Source organism: Mustela lutreola, chromosome 2 (genome assembly GCF_030435805.1).
Source record: "Mustela lutreola isolate mMusLut2 chromosome 2, mMusLut2.pri, whole genome shotgun sequence".
Taxonomy (NCBI): domain Eukaryota; kingdom Metazoa; phylum Chordata; class Mammalia; order Carnivora; family Mustelidae; genus Mustela; species Mustela lutreola.
Genome location: NC_081291.1, coordinates 63,074,338 through 63,086,303, shown reverse-complemented (window position 1 = coordinate 63,086,303; position 11,966 = coordinate 63,074,338). Strand labels below are relative to the sequence as shown.

Genomic DNA, 11,966 nt, shown 5'->3' with positions numbered 1-11,966 from the left:
CTGTACTGTACTGTTCAAAAGCATTATGGCTTTAAGGAAAAACAATGTATATACCTTAAGTAAACTAGTTCTGAGTTTTCAGTGGGTCATAATTACTGATCACAGATCACCATAACAAATATAATAATAATGAAAAAACTTGAAATATTGCAAGAATTACCAACATGTGACAGAGAGACACAAAATGAACAAATGTTGTTAGAAAAATGGTGGCAGCAGACCTCTTTTATACAAGATTGCTATAAACTTTCAACTTGTAAGAATGTGATATATGCAAAGTTTAATAAAGGGAAGCACAATAAAAATGGATGTATATATTATTAACTATGATCATCATGCTGTACATTAGATCCCCAGAACTTTTTCATATTATAGTTGCAAGTTTGTACCCTTTGACCACCTTATTCCACCCCAGGTTCACCTCTTGTCAACTCAACTCTAAGTTTCCATTAGTTTGCTTTTTCTTCAGATTCTGTATGTAAGGGATATCATAATACATAAATTAAAATATATATAAAATCTTTGAAATATTTCACCCAGTATAATACCTTCAAGATCCATCCATGCTGTTGTAAATGGCAGTATTTCTTAATTTTTCACGGTTCAGTAGTATTCCATAGTATATATTTACCATACTTATTTTATCCATTCATCCATTAATGGATACTGAAGTTATTTCCATCTCTTGCTTAGAGTTAATAATTTTATAATGAACATAAGAGTGGAGATATGTCTTCGAATAGTGACTTCGTTTCCTTTAGATATATACCTAGAGGTGGGATTACTGAATCATATAGTAATTTTACTTTTAACAATATGAATAATCTCCATACCGTTTTCCATACAAATTTATATCCCTATCACAGTGCATAAGTTCCCCATTTTCCCCAATATTTATCAAAATTTGTTAGTTTTAATTTTTTGGTAGTATATATTCTAATAGGTAGTAATATCTTGTTGTGTTTTTTAGAGGTAAACAACCACAACAACAACAACATAATGACTTTGCCCTGAGTTTTTACGTTGAGCACTTTTTAATGCTCCTGTTGGTCATTTATATAACTTTTTTGAAAAAAAAGTCTATTGAGATCCTTTTGCTATTTTTTTAATTATATATATTTCTCTATTTGTATCTGTTGGTTATTAACCTCTTTTCAGATATAAGATTTGTAAGTATTTTCTTCCATTCTGTGGATTGTTTGTTCATTCCCCCCCTTTTTTTTTTTTTTGGCCAAGCAGAAACTTTAGTTTGATGTAATACCATTTATTTATTTTTGCTTCTTTTGCTTGTGTTTTTGGCCTGGTATCCAAACAACTATTGGCAAGACCAATGTCAAGGAGAATTTTTCCTATGTTTTCCTTTAGGAAATTTAGTTTCATGCATCACATTTAAGTCTTTAATCTATTTCAAGTTAAGATTTATGAGTGATATAAGGTTCCAGTTTCATGCTGGTTTATGTGACTATTCAGTTTTAAATATCATTTATTGAACAGACTTTCTTTACCCATTATATATGTTGGCCCCTGTCAAATATTAGGTGACTGTATGAAAGGATTTATTTCTGGACTCTCAATTCTGTTCAACTTGTTTATTGGTCTGTTTTTATGCCAGTATACTTTATTGTTTTGAGCATGAGGGCTTTGTAGGTGCTGAGGAGACCAGCTCAGGCAAACAGGAGCATCCCTCAGACCGGACTCTGATTTCCCAAAGAATGCTGTGCTTTCCCAGAGGGGATACCAGGGCAAAGAGGCTTTCGCTCTATGCGGGTTTCTCCCATCGTGCTGTGAATACTAGGCTAAGGCAAGCAGCAACAGCAGCCCTCAGAACCGACTCTGATTTCCCAGCGACTGCTATGCTTTCTCAGAGGCTTTCAGCTTGGCACGAACCACACTTCGATGCTTCTTCCTCAGAAAGGCTTTGGATGTTCCCTCTGCGCGGCAGGGAAGAAGAGGCCCGGGAGAGCTGGTGCCTCTTGGGACTTGCTTTCCTGGGCTCCGAGTTTACGCCCAGGATTCACATTGCTATTCAGAACTAAGCAGACACAGTCACAACCCTGCAGCAGCGTGCTTGGCCTAGCATGGCACTCTATGCCTATTACCATCTCCTGGGGTAGGTTAGGCTTTGTTTTTGCTCCAGCTCTCAGGCAGACTCGGGGTCTAGGCCAGTGCCTTCACCACAGGAGAGAGGAGGCGACAGGATCCCTGCACACGGCCCGTGCACAGATTAGGGAGCTTTGGGGGACAGTGCTCACTACTTCCCCTTAAACTCCGTGCCTCATCCAATCTTCCACATCCTGGAGGAAGATGGCATCTGACTGCCCATTATTTTGGGAGCTGTTTCTGCGAGTTCAGTGTAGGCGCCTGGTGGCTAGCACAAGTCTGCCCCAGGGACAGGTGGCCAAGGAGCTGCTGTCTCCTTGGGCCCAGAGGCTCAGGACAGGCATGCTTTCTGCCCAGACTCCTTCCTAAGAGTGGAGCACGCGCCTCTGCCCTAGTCGTCCCCTCATGTCTCCTTAGCAGCCAGGCTTCCATCTCACCGCACAGGGAGCCGGTGACTCTTGTCTTGCCACCGGACTTCTGTTCGTGCAAGGACAGGCTATCCTGCTTCCCGAGCGTTTCCCGACCCCAAGTCCAACGGCTCCTTCTCTTCTCCGGGGGCAGCGTGCTGCGCCTTCCCCACACTTGGTTTCTCTCTCAGGCAGAGGGGATGCTAGGGCCAAGAGTATTTCGCTCCATGCGGGTATCTTCCACCGAGCTGCGGAGACTAGCTCAGGCAAGCAGTAGCAGCATCCCCAAACCCAACTCTGATTTCCCAAGGCAAAGAGGCTTACCTTGTATGCGGATTTCTCCAACCGCGAGACTGGGCTAAGGCAAGCAGCAGCGGCCCGCAGAACATTACTCAGCGAATGCTGTGCTTTCGCAGAGGCTTTGGCTTGGAGCGAACAGCACTTTGCTGCTGCTTCCTCAGCAAGGCTTCAGTCGAAACAGGGAAGAAGAGCTGCGGGAGAGCTGGTGCCTCTTGGGCCTTGCTTTCCCGGGCTTCATGTCCGCATCCTGGGTTCACCCTGCCAGGCAGAACTAAGCAGACACAGCCACAACCCTGCAGTAGCTTGCATAGCCAAGGATGGCACTCTATGCACACTACATTCTCCCAGTGTAGGCATCACTTGGCCTTTTACTCTGGCGCTCAGGCGGATTCTCAGACTAGGCCAGTGCTTTCCCCACAGGAAAAGAGAGGTGACAGGATCCCTGCACATAGCCCGTGAACTGAATAGGGAGCTTTGGGGGACTGTGCCCACTCCTTCCCCTTAAACCCCGTGCCTCCTCCAATCTTCCACATCCTGGAGGAAGACGGCATTTGAGTCCCCGTTATTTCAGGGAGCTGTTTTTGCGAGTTAAGCATTGGCACCTGGTGGCTAGCGCATGTCTGCCCCAGGGACAGGTGGCCAAGAAGCTGCTGTCTCCTTGGGCCCAGAGGCTCAGGACAGGCATGCTTTCTGCCCAGACTCCTTCCTAAGAGTGGAGGATGCGCCCTGCCCTACTCGCCTCTCCTGTCTCCTTAGCAGCCAGGCTTCTGTCTCTCTGCACTGGGAGCGGGTGATACTTGTATTGCCGGCTCTCCTGCTTTGCAACCCTTTCCAGACCAGAACGCCATCGGCTCCTGCTCTTCTCCCAGGGCAGCGTGCTGCACCTTCCACTGACATGCTCCTGGGGAGTGCAGTGAAAAACATTTCCCTTTCCTTAAGGCTCTTTCCACAGGCGCAACCGCGCTTCTCTCTCAGGTAGAGGGGATGCCCAGGCATAGAGGATTTCGCTCCATACGGGTTTCTTACTCCGTGCTGAGGAGACCAGCTCAGGCAACAGGAGCATCCCTCAGTCTGGAGTCTGATTTCCCAAAGAATGCTGTGCTTTCCCAGAGGGGCAAAGAGGCTTTCTCTCTATGCGGGTTTCTCCCATAGTGTTGCGAATACTAGGCTAAAGCAAGCAACAAAAGCAGCCCACAGTACTAACTCTGATTTCCCAGCGACTGCTATGCTTTCGCAGAGGTTTTCAGCTTGGCAGGAAGCGCACTTCTCTGCTGCTCCCTCAGCAAGGCTTTGGGTGTTCGCTCTGTCGCATCAGGGAAGGAGAGTCATGGGAGAGCTGGTGTCTCTTGGACCTTGCTTTCCCGGGCTCCATGTTGGCGCCCTGGGTTCACCCTGCCAGGCCCAACTAAGCAGACACAGTCACAACCCTGCAGCAGCGTGCGTGGCCTAAGATGGCACTCTATGCACACTACCATCTCCCGGTGTAGGCAACGCTTGGCCTTTGGCACTGGACCTCAGGCGGATTCACGCGGACAAGGCCAGTGCCTTCACCACAGGAGAGGAGAGGCGACAGGTTCCCTGAACACCGCCCGTTCACTGGAATGGGGAGCTTTGGGGGATTGTCCCCACTCCTTCCCCCGCAAACCCCCTGCCACCGAAAACGCTGTCACATGTTGGAGGAAGATGGAATCTGACTGCTCGTTTCTCGAGGGAGCTGTTTCTGTGATTTCCGGGTATGGCGCCTGGTAGCTAGCCCAAGTCTGCACTATGGACAGGTGGTGAAGTAGATGCTGTCCACTTGGGACCAGAGGCACAGGACAGGCCTGCCTTCTGACCATACTCCTTCCTCAGAGTGGTGCACGCGTCCCTGCCCTAATCGTCCCCTCATGTCTCCTTAGGAACCAGGCTTTCTCTCTCCGCACAGAGGGCGGGTGACACTTGTCTTGCCACCGGTCTGCTCTTCCCGCCATGGCAGGCTACCCTGCTTCCCGTCCTTTTCCCGACCACAAGGCCAACAGCTCCTTCTCTTCTCTGGGGGCGGCGTGCTGCGCCTTCCCCAGACTTGCTCCTGGGGAGTGCAGTGACAGACGTGTGCAATCACGCTTCTCTCTCAGATCTCAAATACACAACATAACCCTACACCTAAAGGAGTTGGAGAAAGAACAACAAAGGAAGCCTAAACCCAGCAGGAGAAGAGGAATAATAAAGATCAGAGCAGAAATCAATGAAATAGAAACAAACAAACAAAAACCACAAAAAACCAACAACAACAACAACAAAAAAAAACAATAGAACAAATCAACGAAACTAGGAGCTGGTTCTTTGAAAGAATTAATAAGATTGATAAACCCCTTTCCAGACTTATCAAAAAGAAAAGAGAAAGAACCCAAATAAATAAAATCATGAATGAAAGAGGAGAGATCACAACCAACACCAAAGAAATACAAACAATTATAAGAACATACTATGAGCAACTCTACACCAACAAATTCAACAATCTGGAAGAATGGATACATTCCTAGAGACATATAAACTACCACAACTGAACCAGGAAGAAATAGAAAACCTGAACAGACCCATAACCAGTACGGAGATTGAAACAGTCATCAAAAATCTCCAAACAAACAAAAGCCCCGGGCCAGATGGCTTCCCAGGGGAATTCTACCAAACATTTAAAGAAGAATTAATTCCTATTCTCATGATACTGTTCCAAAAAAATAGAAATGGAAGGAAAACTCCCAAACTCTTTTTTTTTTTCTGAGGCCAGCATCACCTTGATCCCAAAACCAGACAAGGATCCCATCAAAAAAGAGAACTACAGACCAATATCCTTGATGAACACAGATGCGAAAATTCTCACCAAAATACTAGCCAATAAGATTCAACAGTACATTAAAAGGATTATTCACCACGACCAACTGGGATTTATTCCAGGGCTACAAGGTTGGTTCAACATCTGCAAATCAATCAATGTGATACAACACATCAATAAAAGAAAGAACAAGAACCATATGATACTCTCCATAGATGCTGAAAAAGCATTTGGCAAAGTGCAGTATCCCTTCCTGATTAAAACTCTTCAAAGTGGGGCGCCTGGGTGGCTCAGTGGGTTAAACCTCTACCTTCGGCTCAGGTCATGATCCCAGGGGCCTGGGATCGAGTCCTGCATTGGGCTTTCTGCTCAGCAGGGAGCCTGCTTCTCCTCATCTCTCTCTCTGTCTGTTTCTCTGCCTATTTGTGATCAATCTCTCTGTCAAATAAATAAATAAAATCTTAAAAAAAAAACTCTTCAAAGTGTAGCGATAGAGGGCACATATTATCAATATTATCAAAGCCATCTATGAAAAACCCACTGCAAATATCATTCTCAATGGAGAAAAACTGAATACTTTTCCGCTGAGGTCAGGAACACGGCAAAGATGTCCGTTATCACCACTGCTATTCAGCATTGTACTAGAAGTCCTAGCCTCAGCAATCAGACAACAAAAAGAAATTAAAGGCATCCAAATTTTGCCAAATTGGCAGAAGAGAAGTCAAACTCTCCCTGTTTGCAGGTGATATGATACTGTATGTGGAAAACTTAAAGGACTCCACTCCAAATCTGCTATAACTTGTATAGAAATTCTGTAAAGTGTCAGGATATAAATCAATGAACAGAAATTGGTTGCATTTTTTTTATACCAACAAGACTGAAGAAATAGAAATTAAGGAGTGAATCCCATTTACAATTGCACCCAAAACCCTAAGATACCTAGGAATGAACCTAACAAAGAATCTATACTCAGAAAACTCTAAAGTACTCATGAAAGAAATTGAAGAAGACACAAAGAAATGGAAAAATGTTCCATGCTCCTGTATTGGAAGAACAAATATTGTGAAAATGTCTATGCTACCTAAAGCAATCTATACATTTAATGCAATCCCTATCAAAATCCCATCCATTTTTTTTCAAAGAAATGGGACAAATCATCCTAAAATATATATGGAACCAGAAAATACCTTGAATAGCCAGAGGAATATTGAAAAAGAAAGCCAAAGTTGTTGGCATCACAATTCCAGACTTCAAGCTCTATTACAAAGTTGTCACCATCAAGATAGTAGGGAACTGTCCCCAAAACAGACATAGATCAATGGAATAGAATAGAGAGCCCAGAAATACACCCTCAACTCTATGGTCAACTAATCTTCAACAAAGCAGGAAGGAATGTCCTATGGAAAAAAGACAGCCTCTTCAACAAATGGTGTTGGGAAAATTGAACAGCCACATGCAGAAAAATGAAATTGGGCCGTTTCCTTACACCACACATGAAAATAGACTGGAAATGGATGAAGAAGCATAATGTGAGAAAGGAATCCATCAAAATCCTTGAGGAGAGAACAGGTAGCAACCTCTTTGACCTCAGCAGCAGCAACTTCTTCCTAGGAACATCGCCAAAGGCAAGGGAAGCAAGGGCAAGAATGAACTACTGGGATTTCATCAGATCAAAAAGCTTTTGCACAGCAAAGGAAACAGTTAACAAAGCCAAAAGATGACTGTCAGAAGTTATCTGGGAGAAGATATTTGCAAATGACATACCAGATAAAGGGCCAGTATCTATCCAAAATCTATAAAGAGCTTATCAAACTCAACAGAGGGCAGAGGACATGAACAGACATTTCTGCAAAGAATACATCCAAATGGCCAACAGACACATGAAAAAATGCTCCACATCACTCGGCATCAGGGAAATACAAATCAAAACCAGAATGAGATACCACCTCACACCTTTCAGAATGGCTAAAATGAACAAGTCAATCAATGACAGATGCTGGCGAGGATGTGGAGAAAGGGCAACCCTCCTACACTGTACGTGGGAGTGCAAGCTGGTGCAACCACTCTGGAAAACAGCGTGGAGGTGCCTCAAAAAGCTGAAAATAGAACTACCCTATGACCCAGTGATTGTAGTACTGGATATATACCCTAAAGATACAAACGTGGCATTCTGAAGGGGCACATGCACCCAAATGTTTATAGCAGCAATGTCCACAATAGTTAAACTATGGAAAGAACCTAAATGTCCTTCAACAGATCAATCAATAAATAAGATATGGTATATATGTACAATGGTATACTGTGCAGCCATCAAAAGAAATGAAATCCTGCTATTTGTGATGACATGGATGGAACTAGAGGGTATTATGCTTGGCGAAATAAATCAATCTGAGAAAGACAACTATCATATGATCTCACTGATATGATGAAGTGGAGATGCAACATAGGCGCTTTCGGGCGTACGAAAGGAAAATAAAAGAAGATGGGATTGGGAGGGAGACAAACCATAAAAGACTGAATCTCACAAAACAGACTGAGGGTTGCTGGGGGGAGGTGTGTTGGGAGAGGATGGTGGGGGTATGGACATTGGGGAGGGCAGGTGCTATGGTGAGTGATGGTGAGTGCTGTGAAATGTGTAAACCTAGTGATTCACAGACCTGTACCCCTAGGGATAAAAACACATTATATGTTTATAAAAAATCTTAAAAAATAATTTAAAAAATCCATTAAAGAAAAAACACATATTGCAAGCCCAGAGTTAATCTCATATTCAATCAAAAAAGTTTGAAAGCTTTCCCCTTAAAGATCAGAAAAAAGACAAGTGTGTCCACTTTCACTACTCTCATTTGACATAGTACTGGATGTCCTAGCCAGAGAAACAAGGAACACAAAGAAATAAAAGACTCCAAAAAAAAAAAAAAAAAGGTAGAAGTAAAATTTTCTTTTTTTGGATAACATGAACTTACATGTAAAAAAATCCTAAAAACTTCACAAAAAATTTTGAATAAACAAATTTAATATAGCTGCCAAATACAAGATCAATATATAAAAGACAGGAATTTTGTTTTGTTTCGTTTTTTTAAAATAGTTTTTCATGTCATCCTTGCTCAGTGATCATGCTAATCTTCTCTGCATCATTCCAATTTTAGTATATGTGCTGCCAAAGTAAGCACAAGACAGGAGCATTTTAACACTCTAATGATGAACTATCTGAAAAAATAAAGAGAACCATCTAATTCACAATAGCATCAAAAATAATACAATACTTTGGAAAAGATTTAACTAAGAAGATGAAAGATCTGTACCCCATAAACTATGCCATTGATAAGGAATTTGAAGGAGACATAAATGGAAAGATAGCTCATATTTATGAATGGTAAGAATTAACATTGTTAAAATGTCCATACTACCGAAAACCATCTGTAAATTCAATTCCTATCAAAAATCCAATGTTAGGGGCTCCAGGGTGGCTCAGTGGGTTAAGCCGCTGCCTTCGGCTCAGGTCATGATCTCAGGGTCCTGGGATCGAGCCCTGCATCAGGCTCTCAGCTCAGCAGGAAGCTGCTAACTCTTCTCTCTGTGCCTGCCTCTCTTCCTGCTTGTCATCTCTCTCTGTCAAATAAATAAATAAAAAATCTTTTTTAAAAATCCAATATTTTCTTTTACAGAAGTAAAGAATCCTAAAATTTATATGAGACCATAAAAGATAACAAATAATTAAAGCACTTCCGAGAAAGAATGAAGAAGCGAAATTACACTTCTTGATTTGAAGCTATACTACAAAGCCGTCATTCTCAAAACAATAATGTATACTGGCATAAAAACAGACCAATAAACAAGTTGAACAGAATTGAGAGTCCAGAAATAAATCCTTTGATACAGTCACATAATATTTGACAGGGGCCAACATATATAATGGGTAAAGATAGTCTGTTCAATAAATGATATTTAAAACTGAATAGTCACATAAACCAGCATGAAACTGGAACCTTATATCACTCATAAATCTTAACTTGAAATAGATTAAAGACTTAAATGTGATGCATGAAACTAAATTTCCTAAAGGAAAACATAGGAAAAATTCTCCTTGACATTGGTCTTGCCAATAGTTTTTTGGATACCAGACCAAAAACACAAGCAAAAGAACCAAAAATAAATAAATGGTATTACATCAAACTAAAGTTTCTGCATTGCCAAAAAAAAAAAAAAAAAAAAAAAAGGGGGAATGAAAACACAATCCACAGAATGGAAGAAAATACAAATCTTATATCTGAAAAGAGGTTAATAACCAACAGATACAAATAGAAAAATATATATAATTAAAAAAATAGCAAAAGGATCTCAATAGACTTTTTTTTTCAAAAAAGTTATATAAATGAACAACAGGAGCATTAAAAAGTGCTCAACATAAAAACTCAGGGCAAAGTCATTATGTTGTTGTTGTTGTTGTTTACCTCTGAAAAACACAACAAGATATTACTACCTATTAGAATATATACTACCAAAAAATTAAAACTAACAAAATTTGGTAAATATTGGGGAAAATGGGGAACTTATGCACTGTGATAGGGATATAAATTTGTATGGAAAACAGTATGGAGATTATTCATATTATTAAAAGTAAAATTACTATATGATTCAGTAATCCCACCCCTAGGTATATATCTAAAGTCACTATTCGAAGACATATCTCCACTCTTATGTTCATTATAAAATTATTAACTCTAAGCAAGAGATGGAAATAACTTCAGTATCCATTAATGGATGAATGGATAAAATAAGTATGGTAAATATATACTATGGAATACTACTGAACCATGAAAAATTAAGAAATACTGCCATTTACAACAGCATGGATGGATCTTGAAGGTATTATACTGAGTGAAATATTTCAAAGATTTTATATATATTTTAATTTATGTATTATGATATCCCTTACATACAGAATCTGAAGAAAAAGCAAACTAATGGAAACTTAGAGTTGAGTTGACAAGAGGTGAACCTGGGGTGGAATAAGGTGGTCAAAGGGTACAAACTTGCAACTATAATATGAAAAAGTTCTGGGGATCTAATGTACAGCATGATGATCATAGTTAATAATATATACATCCATTTTTATTGTGCTTCCCTTTATTAAACTTTGCATATATCACATTCTTACAAGTTGAAAGTTTATAGCAATCTTGTATAAAAGAGGTCTGCTGCCACCATTTTTCTAACAACATTTGTTCATTTTGTGTCTCTCTGTCACATGTTGGTAATTCTTGCAATATTTCAAGTTTTTTCATTATTATTATATTTGTTATGGTGATCTGTGATCAGTAATTATGACCCACTGAAAACTCAGAACTAGTTTACTTAAGGTATATACATTGTTTTTCCTTAAAGGCATAATGCTTTTGAACAGTACAGTATAGTGTTTATTTTTTATATGCACTGGGAAACATAAGTTTTTATTTGCACTGGGAAACCAAAAAAAATAATAATAATTTGACTTAGTTTATTGAGATAATCACTTTATTGAGGCGGTCTGGAACAAAACCCACAAGACCTCTGAAGTTTATCTCTACTGTACTATATAGATAAAAGTTGCTAAGAGAGTAGATCTTAAAATTCCTTACCATACATGCATAGAATACAGTGGCAACTATATGAGATAGTAGATGTATTAACATTTTTATGTAGATTATATTGCAATACAGATGCATGCCAATTTATCAAATTGTACAAAATTTACACAATGTTAAAAGTTTGCAATGTTATAAGAAATCATTTCTTATATTTACAAATTATAATATGTCGATTATTTTTCAATAAAGCTGGAAAAATCTTTTTGTAGAATTAATCTATTTTTCAAAAAAGGAAGTAAGGAAGTAGAAACTGCAACTAACTCTGAAATAATAGAATATAAAATCCATTTTAGTTATATACACTGTGACAAAAACTATTACTTACTTTACAATGAAGGAGTACTTAGGAAGCATGAAGGATGCTCTATAAATAAGGCTGAAAGAGCTCAGTTTTAAGGTTTAAATTTAATATCTTCTTTTGAAATACTAAACTGACCACCCATTTTTCCAAACATAAATGTCTTAACTGCATGAATTTATTTCATACAACTCTATAATCTAGTTTCATAAGAAAGCAGCATGCAAATTTTGAATAAGACAGACTTGCTTAAGTTTCTTTATGTTCAACAGTAAAGGATACTTCCCTCAAAAGAAGAAAAATCAGCATATTTAGTATGATAATTATTATTCATAATGAGATTCATATTGAATTAGGGAATATATATCCTCAGAGGGGGTAAAGTAAAATGAAATTTATTTTGGTAAATGTGTCTATGA

General features: G+C 39.8%; 1 pseudogene; it reads right to left on the bottom strand.

The window, feature by feature from the left end:
• Positions 1-8,700: 8,700 nt before the first annotated feature.
• LOC131826201 (U6 spliceosomal RNA) lies at positions 8,701-8,792 on the bottom strand (annotated as a pseudogene).
• Between the last annotated feature and the right edge of the window lie 3,174 nt (positions 8,793-11,966).